Raw genomic sequence first — 17,924 nt, 5'->3', positions numbered from 1 at the left:
CAAATACTAGAAACCAAAATGATTTCGAACTTTGTACAGATGGTTCCTAGTTATTATTTGAAAACATTAACTGAGCCAGACCTCTAAAATTGCTAAATTTTTATCAATTTTGCTATTTTTACAGTTATTAATTCATTTAAAAAAATTATCTCAAATACTAGAAACCAAAACTTTGTACAGATGGTTGCTAGTTATAATTTGAAAACATTAACTAAGCCAGATCTCTAAAATTTGCTTACTTCTCGTCAATTTTGCTATTTTTTACAGTTATTAATTCAATTAAAAAAATAATCTCAAATACTAAAAACGTAAATAAATTCAAAAATTGTACAGATGGTTGCTAGTTATCATTTGAAAACATTAACTAAGCCAGATCTCTAAAATTTGCTTACTTCTCGTCAATTTTGCTATTTTTACAGTTATTAATTCATTTAAAAAAATTATCTCAAATACTAGAAACCAAAATGATTTCGAACTTTGTACAGATGGTTCCTAGTTATTATTTGAAAACATTAACTGAGCCAGACCTCTAAAATTGCTAAATTTTTATCAATTTTGCTATTTTTACAGTTATTAATTCATTTAAAAAAATTATCTCAAATACTAGAAACCAAAACTTTGTACAGATGGTTGCTAGTTATAATTTGAAAACATTAACTAAGCCAGATCTCTAAAATTTGCTTACTTCTCGTCAATTTTGCTATTTTTTACAGTTATTAATTCAATTAAAAAAATAATCTCAAATACTAAAAACGTAAATAAATTCAAAAATTGTACAGATGGTTGCTAGTTATAATTTGAAAACATTAACTAAGCCAGATCTCTAAAATTTGCTTACTTCTCGTCAATTTTGCTATTTTTTACAGTTATTAATTCAATTAAAAAAATAATCTCAAATACTAAAAACGTAAATAAATTCAAAAATTGTACAGATGGTTGCTAGTTATAATTTGAAAACATTAACTAAGCCAGATCTCTAAAATTTGCTTACTTCTCGTCAATTTTGCTATTTTTACAGTTATTAATTCATTTAAAAAAATAATCTCAAATACTAGAAACCAAAATGATTTCGAACTTTGTACAGATGGTTGCTAGTTATAATTTGAAAACATTAACTAAGCCAGATCTCTAAAATTTGCTTACTTCTCGTCAATTTTGCTATTTTTTACAGTTATTAATTCATTTAAAAAAATAATCTCAAATACTAGAAACCAAAATGAATTCGAACTTTGTACAGATGGTTGCTAGTTATCATTTGAAAACATTTACTAAGCCAGGTCTCTAAAATTTGCTTACTTCTCGTCAATTTTGCTATTTTTACAGTTATTAATTCATTTAAAAAAATTATCTCAAATACTAGAAACCAAAACTTTGTACAGATGGTTGCTAGTTATAATTTGAAAACATTAACTAAGCCAGATCTCTAAAATTTGCTTACTTCTCGTCAATTTTGCTATTTTTTACAGTTATTAATTCAATTAAAAAAATAATCTCAAATACTAAAAACGTAAATAAATTCAAAAATTGTACAGATGGTTGCTAGTTATAATTTGAAAACATTAACTAAGCCAGATCTCTAAAATTTGCTTACTTCTCGTCAATTTTGCTATTTTTTACATTTATTAATTCATTTAAAAAATATAATCTCAAATACTAGAAACCAAAATGAATTCGAACTTTGTACAGATGGTTGCTAGTTATCATTTGAAAACATTTACTAAGCCAGGTCTCTAAAATTTGCTTACTTCTCGTCAATTTTGCTATTTTTACAGTTATTAATTCATTTAAAAAAATTATCTCAAATACTAGAAACCAAAATGATTTCGAACTTTGTACAGATGGTTGCTAGTTATAATTTGAAAACATTAACTAAGCCAGATCTCTAAAATTTGCTTACTTCTCGTCAATTTTGCTATTTTTTACAGTTATTAATTCAATTAAATAATAATCTCAAATACTAAAAACGTTAATAAATTCAAAAATTGTACAGATGGTTGCTAGTTATAATTTGAAAACATTAACTAAGCCAGATCTCTAAAATTTGCTTACTTCTCGTCAATTTTGCTATTTTTTACATTTATTAATTCATTTAAAAAAATAATCTCAAATACTAGAAACCAAAATGAATTCGAACTTTGTACAGATGGTTGCTAGTTATCATTTGACAACATTAACTGAGCCAGACCTCTAAAATTGCTAAATTTTTATCAATTTTGCTATTTTTACAGTTATTAATTCATTTAAAAAAATTATCTCAAATACTAGAAACCAAAACTTTGTACAGATGGTTGCTAGTTATAATTTGAAAACATTAACTAAGCCAGATCTCTAAAATTTGCTTACTTCTCGTCAATTTTGCTATTTTTTATAGTTATTAATTCAATTAAAAAAATAATCTCAAATACTAAAAACGTAAATAAATTCAAAAATTGTACAGATGGTTGCTAGTTATCATTTGAAAACATTAACTAAGCCAGATCTCTAAAATTTGCTTACTTCTCGTCAATTTTGCTATTTTTACAGTTATTAATTCATTTAAAAAAATTATCTCAAATACTAGAAACCAAAATGATTTCGAACTTTGTACAGATGGTTGCTAGTTATAATTTGAAAACATTAACTAAGCCAGATCTCTAAAATTTGCTTACTTCTCGTCAATTTTGCTATTTTTTACAGTTATTAATTCAATTAAAAAAATAATCTCAAATACTAAAAACGTAAATAAATCCAAAAATTGTACAGATGGTTGCTAGTTATAATTTGAAAACATTAACTAAGCCAGATCTCTAAAATTTGCTTACTTCTCGTCAATTTTGCTATTTTTTACAGTTATTAATTCAATTAAAAAAATAATCTCAAATACTAAAACCGTAAATAAATTCGAAAATTGTACAGATGGTTGCTAGTTATTATAAGATAACATTAGCTGAGCCAGACCTCTAAAATTTGCTTACTTCTCGTCAATTTTGCTATTTTTTACAGTTATTAATTCATTTAAAAAAATTATCTCAAATACTAGAAACCAAAATGATTTCGAACTTTGTACAGATGGTTGCTAGTTATAATTTGAAAACATTAACTAAGCCAGATCTCTAAAATTTGCTAACTTCTCGTCAATTTTGCTATTTATTACAGTTATTAATTCAATTAAAAAAATAATCTCAAATACTAAAACCGTAAATAAATTCGAAAATTGTACAGATGGTTGCTAGTTATTATTAGATAACATTAGCTGAGCCAGACCTCTAAAATTTGCTACCTTGTCATCAATTTTGCTATTTTTACAGTTACTAATTCATTTAAAAAATTAATCTCAAATACTAGAAACCAAAATGAATTCGAACTTTGTACAGATGGTTGCTAGTTATAATTTGAAAACATTAACTAAGCCAGACCTCTAAAATTGCTAAATTTTTATCAATTTTGCTATTTTTACAGTTATTAATTCATTTAAAAAAATAATCTCAAATACTAGAAACCAAAATGATTTCGAACTTTGTACAGATGGTTCCTAGTTATTATTTGATAACATTAGCTGAGCCAGACCTCTAAAATTTGCTACCTTGTCATCAATTTTGCTATTTTTACAGTTACTAATTCATTTAAAAAAATAATCTCAAATACTAGAAACCAAAATGATTTCGAACTTTGTACAGATGGTTGCTAGTTATAATTTGAAAACATTAACTAAGCCAGATCTCTAAAATTTGCTTACTTCTCGTCAATTTTGCTATTTTTTACATTTATTAATTCATTTAAAAAAATAATCTCAAATACTAGAAACCAAAATGAATTCGAACTTTGTACAGATGGTTGCTAGTTATCATTTGACAACATTAACTGAGCCAGACCTCTAAAATTGCTAAATTTTTATCAATTTTGCTATTTTTACAGTTATTAATTCATTTAAAAAAATAATCTCAAATACTAGAAACCAAAATGAATTCGAACTTTGTACAGATGGTTGCTAGTTATAATTTGAAAACATTAACTAAGCCAGATCTCTAAAATTTGCTTACTTCTCGTCAATTTTGCTATTTTTTACAGTTATTAATTCAATTAAATAATAATCTCAAATACTAAAAACGTAAATAAATTCAAAAATTGTACAGATGGTTGCTAGTTATAATTTGAAAACATTAACTAAGCCAGATCTCTAAAATTTGCTAACTTCTCGTCAATTTTGCTATTTTTTACATTTATTAATTCATTTAAAAAATAATCTCAAATACTAGAAACCAAAATGAATTCGAACTTTGTACAGATGGTTGCTAGTTATCATTTGACAACATTAACTGAGCCAGACCTCTTAAATTGCTAAATTTTTATCAATTTTGCTATTTTTACAGTTATTAATTCATTTAAAAAAATTATCTCAAATACTAGAAACCAAAATGATTTCGAACTTTGTACAGATGGTTGCTAGTTATAATTTGAAAACATTAACTAAGCCAGATCTCTAAAATTTGCTTACTTCTCGTCAATTTTGCTATTTTTTACAGTTATTAATTCATTTAAAAAAATAATCTCAAATACTAGAAACCAAAATGAATTCGAACTTTTTACAGATGGTTGCTAGTTATCATTTGACAACATTAACTGAGCCAGACCTCTAAAATTGCTAAATTTTTATCAATTTTGCTATTTTTACAGTTATTAATTCAATTAAAAAAATAATCTCAAATACTAAAAACGTAAATAAATTCAAAAATTGTACAGATGGTTGCTAGTTATAATTTGAAAACATTAACTAAGCCAGATCTCTAAAATTTTCTTACTTCTCGTCAATTTTGCTATTTTTTACAGTTATTAATTCATTTAAAAAATTAATCTCAAATACTAGAAACCAAAATGAATTCGAACTTTGTACAGATGGTTGCTAGTTATAATTTGAAAACATTAACTAAGCCAGACCTCTAAAATTGCTAAATTTTTATCAATTTTGCTATTTTTACAGTTATTAATTCATTTAAAAAAATAATCTCAAATACTAGAAACCAAAATGATTTCGAACTTTGTACAGATGGTTCCTAGTTATTATTTGATAACATTAGCTGAGCCAGACCTCTAAAATTTGCTACCTTGTCATCAATTTTGCTATTTTTACAGTTACTAATTCATTTAAAAAAATAATCTCAAATACTAGAAACCAAAATGATTTCGAACTTTGTACAGATGGTTGCTAGTTATAATTTGAAAACATTAACTAAGCCAGATCTCTAAAATTTGCTTACTTCTCGTCAATTTTGCTATTTTTTACATTTATTAATTCATTTAAAAAAATAATCTCAAATACTAGAAACCAAAATGAATTCGAACTTTGTACAGATGGTTGCTAGTTATCATTTGACAACATTAACTGAGCCAGACCTCTAAAATTGCTAAATTTTTATCAATTTTGCTATTTTTACAGTTATTAATTCATTTAAAAAAATAATCTCAAATACTAGAAACCAAAATGATTTCGAACTTTGTACAGATGGTTCCTAGTTATTATTTGATAACAATGGCTGAGCCAGACCTCTAAAATTTGCTAACTTCTCGTCAATTTTGCTATTTTTTACATTTATTAATTCATTTAAAAAAATAATCTCAAATACTAGAAACCAAAATGATTTCGAACTTTGTACAGATGGTTGCTAGTTATAATTTGAAAACATTAACTAAGCCAGATCTCTAAAATTTGCTAACTTCTCGTCAATTTTGCTATTTATTACAGTTATTAATTCAATTAAAAAAATAATCTCAAATACTAGAAACCAAAATGAATTCGAACTTTGTACAGATGGTTGCTAGTTATCATTTGACAACATTAACTGAGCCAGACCTCTAAAATTGCTAAATTTTTATCAATTTTGCTATTCTTACAGTTATTAATTCATTTAAAAAAATAATCTCAAATACTAGAAACCAAAATGATTTCGAACTTTGTACAGATGGTTCCTAGTTATTATTTGAAAACATTAACTGAGCCAGACCTCTAAAATTGCTAAATTTTTATCAATTTTGCTATTTTTACAGTTATTAATTCATTTAAAAAAATTATCTCAAATACTAGAAACCAAAACTTTGTACAGATGGTTGCTAGTTATAATTTGAAAACATTAACTAAGCCAGATCTCTAAAATTTGCTTACTTCTCGTCAATTTTGCTATTTTTTACAGTTATTAATTCAATTAAAAAAATAATCTCAAATACTAAAAACGTAAATAAATTCAAAAATTGTACAGATGGTTGCTAGTTATAATTTGAAAACATTAACTAAGCCAGATCTCTAAAATTTGCTTACTTCTCGTCAATTTTGCTATTTTTTACATTTATTAATTCATTTAAAAAAATAATCTCAAATACTAGAAACCAAAATGATTTCGAACTTTGTACAGATGGTTCCTAGTTATTATTTGAAAATATTTACTGAACCAGATTTCTAAAATTTGCTAACTTCTCGTCAATTTTGCTATTTTTTACAGTTATTAATTCAATTAAAAAAATAATCTCAAATACTAGAAACCAAAATGAATTCGAACTTTGTACAGATGGTTGCTAGTTATCATTTGACAACATTAACTGAGCCAGACCTCTAAAATTGCTAAATTTTTATCAATTTTGCTATTTTTACAGTTATTAATTCATTTAAAAAAATTATCTCAAATACTAGAAACCAAAATGATTTCGAACTTTGTACAGATGGTTGCTAGTTATAATTTGAGACCATTAACTAAGCTAGATCTCTAAAATTTGCTAACTTCTCGTCAATTTTGCTATTTTTACAGTTATTAATTCATTTAAAAAAATAATCTCAAATACTAGAAACCAAAATGAATTCGAACTTTGTACAGATGGTTGCTAGTTATCATTTGAAAACATTAACTAAGCCAGATCTCTAAAATTTGCTTACTTCTCGTCAATTTTGCTATTTTTACAGTTATTAATTCATTTAAAAAAATTATCTCAAATACTAGAAACCAAAATGATTTCGAACTTTGTACAGATGGTTGCTAGTTATAATTTGAAAACATTAACTAAGCCAGATCTCTAAAATTTGCTTACTTCTCGTCAATTTTGCTATTTTTTACAGTTATTAATTCAATTAAAAAAATAATCTCAAATACTAAAAACGTAAATAAATTCAAAAATTGTACAGATGGTTGCTAGTTATAATTTGAAAACATTAACTAAGCCAGATCTCTAAAATTTGCTTACTTCTCGTCAATTTTGCTATTTTTTACAGTTATTAATTCAATTAAAAAAATAATCTCAAATACTAAAACCGTAAATAAATTCGAAAATTGTACAGATGGTTGCTAGTTATTATAAGATAACATTAGCTGAGCCAGACCTCTAAAATTTGCTTACTTCTCGTCAATTTTGCTATTTTTTACAGTTATTAATTCATTTAAAAAAATTATCTCAAATACTAGAAACCAAAATGATTTCGAACTTTGTACAGATGGTTGCTAGTTATAATTTGAAAACATTAACTAAGCCAGATCTCTAAAATTTGCTTACTTCTCGTCAATTTTGCTATTTTTTACAGTTATTAATTCAATTAAAAAAATAATCTCAAATACTAAAAACGTAAATAAATTCAAAAATTGTACAGATGGTTGCTAGTTATCATTTGAAAACATTAACTAAGCCAGATCTCTAAAATTTGCTTACTTCTCGTCAATTTTGCTATTTTTACAGTTATTAATTCATTTAAAAAAATAATCTCAAATACTAGAAACCAAAATGATTTCGAACTTTGTACAGATGGTTGCTAGTTATAATTTGAAAACATTAACTAAGCCAGATCTCTAAAATTTGCTAACTTCTCGTCAATTTTGCTATTTTTTACATTTATTAATTCATTTAAAAAAATAATCTCACATACTAGAAACCAAAATGATTTCGAACTTTGTACAGATGGTTCCTAGTTATTATTTGAAAACATTAACTGAGCCAGACCTCTAAAATTGCTAAATTTTTATCAATTTTGCTATTTTTACAGTTATTAATTCATTTAAAAAAATTATCTCAAATACTAGAAACCAAAACTTTGTACAGATGGTTGCTAGTTATAATTTGAAAACATTAACTAAGCCAGATCTCTAAAATTTGCTTACTTCTCGTCAATTTTGCTATTTTTTACAGTTATTAATTCAATTAAAAAAATAATCTCAAATACTAAAAACGTAAATAAATTCAAAAATTGTACAGATGGTTGCTAGTTATAATTTGAAAACATTAACTAAGCCAGATCTCTAAAATTTGCTTACTTCTCGTCAATTTTGCTATTTTTTACATTTATTAATTCATTTAAAAAATATAATCTCAAATACTAGAAACCAAAATGAATTCGAACTTTGTACAGATGGTTGCTAGTTATCATTTGAAAACATTTACTAAGCCAGGTCTCTAAAATTTGCTTACTTCTCGTCAATTTCTCTCAAAATTATCTCAAATACTAGAAACCAAAATGATTTCGAACTTTGTACAGATGGTTGCTAGTTATAATTTGAAAACATTAACTAAGCCAGATCTCTAAAATTTGCTTACTTCTCGTCAATTTTGCTATTTTTTACAGTTATTAATTCAATTAAATAATAATCTCAAATACTAAAAACGTAAATAAATTCAAAAATTGTACAGATGGTTGCTAGTTATAATTTGAAAACATTAACTAAGCCAGATCTCTAAAATTTGCTAACTTCTCGTCAATTTTGCTATTTTTTACATTTATTAATTCATTTAAAAAAATAATCTCAAATACTAGAAACCAAAATGATTTCGAACTTTGTACAGATGGTTGCTAGTTATAATTTGAAAACATTAACTAAGCCAGATCTCTAAAATTTGCTAACTTCTCGTCAATTTTGCTATTTTTTACATTTATTAATTCATTTAAAAAATAATCTCAAATACTAGAAACCAAAATGAATTCGAACTTTGTACAGATGGTTGCTAGTTATCATTTGACAACATTAACTGAGCCAGACCTCTAAAATTGCTAAATTTTTATCAATTTTGCTATTTTTACAGTTATTAATTCATTTAAAAAAATTATCTCAAATACTAGAAACCAAAATGATTTCGAACTTTGTACAGATGGTTGCTAGTTATAATTTGAAAACATTAACTAAGCCAGATCTCTAAAATTTGCTTACTTCTCGTCAATTTTGCTATTTTTTACAGTTATTAATTCATTTAAAAAAATAATCTCAAATACTAGAAACCAAAATGAATTCGAACTTTTTACAGATGGTTGCTAGTTATCATTTGACAACATTAACTGAGCCAGACCTCTAAAATTGCTAAATTTTTATCAATTTTGCTATTTTTACAGTTATTAATTCAATTAAAAAAATAATCTCAAATACTAAAAACGTAAATAAATTCAAAAATTGTACAGATGGTTGCTAGTTATAATTTGAAAACATTAACTAAGCCAGATCTCTAAAATTTGCTTACTTCTCGTCAATTTTGCTATTTTTTACAGTTATTAATTCAATTAAAAAAATAATCTCAAATACTAAAACCGTAAATAAATTCGAAAATTGTACAGATGGTTGCTAGTTATTATAAGATAACATTAGCTGAGCCAGACCTCTAAAATTTGCTTACTTCTCGTCAATTTTGCTATTTTTTACAGTTATTAATTCATTTAAAAAAATTATCTCAAATACTAGAAACCAAAATGATTTCGAACTTTGTACAGATGGTTGCTAGTTATAATTTGAAAACATTAACTAAGCCAGATCTCTAAAATTTGCTAACTTCTCGTCAATTTTGCTATTTATTACAGTTATTAATTCAATTAAAAAAATAATCTCAAATACTAAAACCGTAAATAAATTCGAAAATTGTACAGATGGTTGCTAGTTATTATTAGATAACATTAGCTGAGCCAGACCTCTAAAATTTGCTACCTTGTCATCAATTTTGCTATTTTTACAGTTACTAATTCATTTAAAAAATTAATCTCAAATACTAGAAACCAAAATGAATTCGAACTTTGTACAGATGGTTGCTAGTTATAATTTGAAAACATTAACTAAGCCAGACCTCTAAAATTGCTAAATTTTTATCAATTTTGCTATTTTTACAGTTATTAATTCATTTAAAAAAATAATCTCAAATACTAGAAACCAAAATGATTTCGAACTTTGTACAGATGGTTCCTAGTTATTATTTGATAACATTAGCTGAGCCAGACCTCTAAAATTTGCTACCTTGTCATCAATTTTGCTATTTTTACAGTTACTAATTCATTTAAAAAAATAATCTCAAATACTAGAAACCAAAATGATTTCGAACTTTGTACAGATGGTTGCTAGTTATAATTTGAAAACATTAACTAAGCCAGATCTCTAAAATTTGCTTACTTCTCGTCAATTTTGCTATTTTTACAGTTATTAATTCATTTAAAAAAATAATCTCAAATACTAGAAACCAAAATGAATTCGAACTTTGTACAGATGGTTGCTAGTTATCATTTGACAACATTAACTGAGCCAGACCTCTAAAATTGCTAAATTTTTATCAATTTTGCTATTTTTACAGTTATTAATTCATTTAAAAAAATAATCTCAAATACTAGAAACCAAAATGAATTCGAACTTTGTACAGATGGTTGCTAGTTATCATTTGACAACATTAACTGAGCCAGACCTCTAAAATTGCTAAATTTTTATCAATTTTGCTATTTTTACAGTTAATAATTCATTTAAAAAAATAATCTCAAATACTAGAAACCAAAATGATTTCGAACTTTGTACAGATGGTTCCTAGTTATTATTTGATAACAATGGCTGAGCCAGACCTCTAAAATTTGCTAACTTCTCGTCAATTTTGCTATTTTTTACATTTATTAATTCATTTAAAAAAATAATCTCAAATACTAGAAACCAAAATGATTTCGAACTTTGTACGGATGGTTGCTAGTTATAATTTGAAAACATTAACTAAGCCAGATCTCTAAAATTTGCTAACTTCTCGTCAATTTTGCTATTTTTTACATTTATTAATTCATTTAAAAAAATAATCTCAAATACTAGAAACCAAAATGAATTCGAACTTTGTACAGATGGTTGCTAGTTATCATTTGACAACATTAACTGAGCCAGACCTCTAAAATTGCTAAATTTTTATCAATTTTGCTATTCTTACAGTTATTAATTCATTTAAAAAAATAATCTCAAATACTAGAAACCAAAATGATTTCGAACTTTGTACAGATGGTTCCTAGTTATTATTTGAAAACATTAACTGAGCCAGACCTCTAAAATTGCTAAATTTTTATCAATTTTGCTATTTTTACAGTTATTAATTCATTTAAAAAAATTATCTCAAATACTAGAAACCAAAACTTTGTACAGATGGTTGCTAGTTATAATTTGAAAACATTAACTAAGCCAGATCTCTAAAATTTGCTTACTTCTCGTCAATTTTGCTATTTTTTACAGTTATTAATTCAATTAAATAATAATCTCAAATACTAAAAACGTAAATAAATTCAAAAATTGTACAGATGGTTGCTAGTTATAATTTGAAAACATTAACTAAGCCAGATCTCTAAAATTTGCTTACTTCTCGTCAATTTTGCTATTTTTTACATTTATTAATTCATTTAAAAAAATAATCTCAAATACTAGAAACCAAAATGAATTCGAACTTTGTACAGATGGTTGCTAGTTATCATTTGACAACATTAACTGAGCCAGACCTCTAAAATTGCTAAATTTTTATCAATTTTGCTATTTTTACAGTTATTAATTCATTTAAAAAAATTATCTCAAATACTAGAAACCAAAATGATTTCGAACTTTGTACAGATGGTTGCTAGTTATAATTTGAAAACATTAACTAAGCCAGATCTCTAAAATTTGCTAACTTCTCGTCAATTTTGCTATTTATTACAGTTATTAATTCAATTAAAAAAATAATCTCAAATACTAAAACCGTAAATAAATTCGAAATTTGTACAGATGGTTGCTAGTTATTATTAGATAACATAAGCTGAGCCAGACCTCTAAAATTTGCTACCTTGTCATCAATTTTGCTATTTTTACAGTTACTAATTCATTTAAAAAATTAATCTCAAATACTAGAAACCAAAATGAATTCGAACTTTGTACAGATGGTTGCTAGTTATAATTTGAAAACATTAACTAAGCCAGATCTCTAAAATTTGCTTACTTCTCGTCAATTTTGCTATTTTTTACAGTTATTAATTCAATTAAAAAAATAATCTCAAATACTAAAAACGTAAATAAATTCAAAAATTGTACAGATGGTTGCTAGTTATAATTTGAAAACATTAACTAAGCCAGATCTCTAAAATTTGCTTACTTCTCGTCAATTTTGCTATTTTTTACATTTATTAATTCATTTAAAAAATATAATCTCAAATACTAGAAACCAAAATGAATTCGAACTTTGTACAGATGGTTGCTAGTTATCATTTGAAAACATTAACTAAGCCAGATCTCTAAAATTTGCTTACTTCTCGTCAATTTTGCTATTTTTACAGTTATTAATTCATTTAAAAAAATAATCTCAAATACTAGAAACCAAAATGATTTCGAACTTTGTACAGATGGTTGCTAGTTATAATTTGAAAACATTAACTAAGCCAGATCTCTAAAATTTGCTAACTTCTCGTCAATTTTGCTATTTTTTACATTTATTAATTCATTTAAAAAATAATCTCAAATACTAGAAACCAAAATGAATTCGAACTTTGTACAGATGGTTGCTAGTTATCATTTGACAACATTAACTGAGCCAGACCTCTAAAATTGCTAAATTTTTATCAATTTTGCTATTTTTACAGTTATTAATTCATTTAAAAAAATTATCTCAAATACTAGAAACCAAAATGATTTCGAACTTTGTACAGATGGTTGCTAGTTATAATTTGAAAACATTAACTAAGCCAGATCTCTAAAATTTGCTTACTTCTCGTCAATTTTGCTATTTTTTACAGTTATTAATTCATTTAAAAAAATAATCTCAAATACTAGAAACCAAAATGAATTCGAACTTTTTACAGATGGTTGCTAGTTATCATTTGACAACATTAACTGAGCCAGACCTCTAAAATTGCTAAATTTTTATCAATTTTGCTATTTTTACAGTTATTAATTCAATTAAAAAAATAATCTCAAATACTAAAAACGTAAATAAATTCAAAAATTGTACAGATGGTTGCTAGTTATAATTTGAAAACATTAACTAAGCCAGATCTCTAAAATTTGCTTACTTCTCGTCAATTTTGCTATTTTTTACAGTTATTAATTCAATTAAAAAAATAATCTCAAATACTAAAACCGTAAATAAATTCGAAAATTGTACAGATGGTTGCTAGTTATTATAAGATAACATTAGCTGAGCCAGACCTCTAAAATTTGCTTACTTCTCGTCAATTTTGCTATTTTTTACAGTTATTAATTCATTTAAAAAAATTATCTCAAATACTAGAAACCAAAATGATTTCGAACTTTGTACAGATGGTTGCTAGTTATAATTTGAAAACATTAACTAAGCCAGATCTCTAAAATTTGCTAACTTCTCGTCAATTTTGCTATTTATTACAGTTATTAATTCAATTAAAAAAATAATCTCAAATACTAAAACCGTAAATAAATTCGAAAATTGTACAGATGGTTGCTAGTTATTATTAGATAACATTAGCTGAGCCAGACCTCTAAAATTTGCTACCTTGTCATCAATTTTGCTATTTTTACAGTTACTAATTCATTTAAAAAATTAATCTCAAATACTAGAAACCAAAATGAATTCGAACTTTGTACAGATGGTTGCTAGTTATAATTTGAAAACATTAACTAAGCCAGACCTCTAAAATTGCTAAATTTTTATCAATTTTGCTATTTTTACAGTTATTAATTCATTTAAAAAAATAATCTCAAATACTAGAAACCAAAATGATTTCGAACTTTGTACAGATGGTTCCTAGTTATTATTTGATAACATTAGCTGAGCCAGACCTCTAAAATTTGCTACCTTGTCATCAATTTTGCTATTTTTACAGTTACTAATTCATTTAAAAAAATAATCTCAAATACTAGAAACCAAAATGATTTCGAACTTTGTACAGATGGTTGCTAGTTATAATTTGAAAACATTAACTAAGCCAGATCTCTAAAATTTGCTTACTTCTCGTCAATTTTGCTATTTTTTACATTTATTAATTCATTTAAAAAAATAATCTCAAATACTAGAAACCAAAATGAATTCGAACTTTGTACAGATGGTTGCTAGTTATCATTTGACAACATTAACTGAGCCAGACCTCTAAAATTGCTAAATTTTTATCAATTTTGCTATTTTTACAGTTATTAATTCATTTAAAAAAATAATCTCAAATACTAGAAACCAAAATGAATTCGAACTTTGTACAGATGGTTGCTAGTTATCATTTGACAACATTAACTGAGCCAGACCTCTAAAATTGCTAAATTTTTATCAATTTTGCTATTTTTACAGTTATTAATTCATTTAAAAAAATAATCTCAAATACTAGAAACCAAAATGATTTCGAACTTTGTACAGATGGTTCCTAGTTATTATTTGATAACAATGGCTGAGCCAGATCTCTAAAATTTGCTTACTTCTCGTCAATTTTGCTATTTTTTACAGTTATTAATTCATTTAAAAAAATAATCTCAAATACTAGAAACCAAAATGAATTCGAACTTTTTACAGATGGTTGCTAGTTATCATTTGACAACATTAACTGAGCCAGACCTCTAAAATTGCTAAATTTTTATCAATTTTGCTATTTTTACAGTTATTAATTCAATTAAAAAAATAATCTCAAATACTAAAAACGTAAATAAATTCAAAAATTGTACAGATGGTTGCTAGTTATAATTTGAAAACATTAACTAAGCCAGATCTCTAAAATTTGCTTACTTCTCGTCAATTTTGCTATTTTTTACAGTTATTAATTCAATTAAAAAAATAATCTCAAATACTAAAACCGTAAATAAATTCGAAAATTGTACAGATGGTTGCTAGTTATTATAAGATAACATTAGCTGAGCCAGACCTCTAAAATTTGCTTACTTCTCGTCAATTTTGCTATTTTTTACAGTTATTAATTCATTTAAAAAAATTATCTCAAATACTAGAAACCAAAATGATTTCGAACTTTGTACAGATGGTTGCTAGTTATAATTTGAAAACATTAACTAAGCCAGATCTCTAAAATTTGCTAACTTCTCGTCAATTTTGCTATTTATTACAGTTATTAATTCAATTAAAAAAATAATCTCAAATACTAAAACCGTAAATAAATTCGAAAATTGTACAGATGGTTGCTAGTTATTATTAGATAACATTAGCTGAGCCAGACCTCTAAAATTTGCTACCTTGTCATCAATTTTGCTATTTTTACAGTTACTAATTCATTTAAAAAATTAATCTCAAATACTAGAAACCAAAATGAATTCGAACTTTGTACAGATGGTTGCTAGTTATAATTTGAAAACATTAACTAAGCCAGACCTCTAAAATTGCTAAATTTTTATCAATTTTGCTATTTTTACAGTTATTAATTCATTTAAAAAAATAATCTCAAATACTAGAAACCAAAATGATTTCGAACTTTGTACAGATGGTTCCTAGTTATTATTTGATAACATTAGCTGAGCCAGACCTCTAAAATTTGCTACCTTGTCATCAATTTTGCTATTTTTACAGTTACTAATTCATTTAAAAAAATAATCTCAAATACTAGAAACCAAAATGATTTCGAACTTTGTACAGATGGTTGCTAGTTATAATTTGAAAACATTAACTAAGCCAGATCTCTAAAATTTGCTTACTTCTCGTCAATTTTGCTATTTTTTACATTTATTATTTCATTTAAAAAAATAATCTCAAATACTAGAAACCAAAATGAATTCGAACTTTGTACAGATGGTTGCTAGTTATCATTTGACAACATTAACTGAGCCAGACCTCTAAAATTGCTAAATTTTTATCAATTTTGCTATTTTTACAGTTATTAATTCATTTAAAAAAATAATCTCAAATACTAGAAACCAAAATGAATTCGAACTTTGTACAGATGGTTGCTAGTTATCATTTGACAACATTAACTGAGCCAGACCTCTAAAATTTCTAAATTTTTATCAATTTTGCTATTTTTACAGTTATTAATTCATTTAAAAAAATAATCTCAAATACTAGAAACCAAAATGATTTCGAACTTTGTACAGATGGTTCCTAGTTATTATTTGATAACAATGGCTGAGCCAGACCTCTAAAATTTGCTAACTTCTCGTCAATTTTGCTATTTTTTACATTTATTAATTCATTTAAAAAAATAATCTCAAATACTAGAAACCAAAATGATTTCGAACTTTGTACGGATGGTTGCTAGTTATAATTTGAAAACATTAACTAAGCCAGATCTCTAAAATTTGCTAACTTCTCGTCAATTTTGCTATTTTTTACATTTATTAATTCATTTAAAAAAATAATCTCAAATACTAGAAACCAAAATGAATTCGAACTTTGTACAGATGGTTGCTAGTTATCATTTGACAACATTAACTGAGCCAGACCTCTAAAATTGCTAAATTTTTATCAATTTTGCTATTCTTACAGTTATTAATTCATTTAAAAAAATAATCTCAAATACTAGAAACCAAAATGATTTCGAACTTTGTACAGATGGTTCCTAGTTATTATTTGAAAACATTAACTGAGCCAGACCTCTAAAATTGCTAAATTTTTATCAATTTTGCTATTTTTACAGTTATTAATTCATTTAAAAAAATTATCTCAAATACTAGAAACCAAAACTTTGTACAGATGGTTGCTAGTTATAATTTGAAAACATTAACTAAGCCAGATCTCTAAAATTTGCTTACTTCTCGTCAATTTTGCTATTTTTTACAGTTATTAATTCAATTAAATAATAATCTCAAATACTAAAAACGTAAATAAATTCAAAAATTGTACAGATGGTTGCTAGTTATAATTTGAAAACATTAACTAAGCCAGATCTCTAAAATTTGCTTACTTCTCGTCAATTTTGCTATTTTTTACATTTATTAATTCATTTAAAAAAATAATCTCAAATACTAGAAACCAAAATGAATTCGAACTTTGTACAGATGGTTGCTAGTTATCATTTGACAACATTAACTGAGCCAGACCTCTAAAATTGCTAAATTTTTATCAATTTTGCTATTTTTACAGTTATTAATTCATTTAAAAAAATTATCTCAAATACTAGAAACCAAAATGATTTCGAACTTTGTACAGATGGTTGCTAGTTATAATTTGAAAACATTAACTAAGCCAGATCTCTAAAATTTGCTAACTTCTCGTCAATTTTGCTATTTATTACAGTTATTAATTCAATTAAAAAAATAATCTCAAATACTAAAACCGTAAATAAATTCGAAATTTGTACAGATGGTTGCTAGTTATTATTAGATAACATAAGCTGAGCCAGACCTCTAAAATTTGCTACCTTGTCATCAATTTTGCTATTTTTACAGTTACTAATTCATTTAAAAAATTAATCTCAAATACTAGAAACCAAAATGAATTCGAACTTTGTACAGATGGTTGCTAGTTATAATTTGAAAACATTAACTAAGCCAGATCTCTAAAATTTGCTTACTTCTCGTCAATTTTGCTATTTTTTACAGTTATTAATTCAATTAAAAAAATAATCTCAAATACTAAAAACGTAAATAAATTCAAAAATTGTACAGATGGTTGCTAGTTATAATTTGAAAACATTAACTAAGCCAGATCTCTAAAATTTGCTTACTTCTCGTCAATTTTGCTATTTTTTACATTTATTAATTCATTTAAAAAATATAATCTCAAATACTAGAAACCAAAATGAATTCGAACTTTGTACAGATGGTTGCTAGTTATCATTTGAAAACATT

This window comes from Vanessa atalanta, chromosome W (genome assembly GCF_905147765.1).
Source record: "Vanessa atalanta chromosome W, ilVanAtal1.2, whole genome shotgun sequence".
NCBI classification, from domain to species: Eukaryota; Metazoa; Arthropoda; class Insecta; order Lepidoptera; family Nymphalidae; genus Vanessa; species Vanessa atalanta.
Note: the sequence above shows the minus strand (reverse complement) of the source record.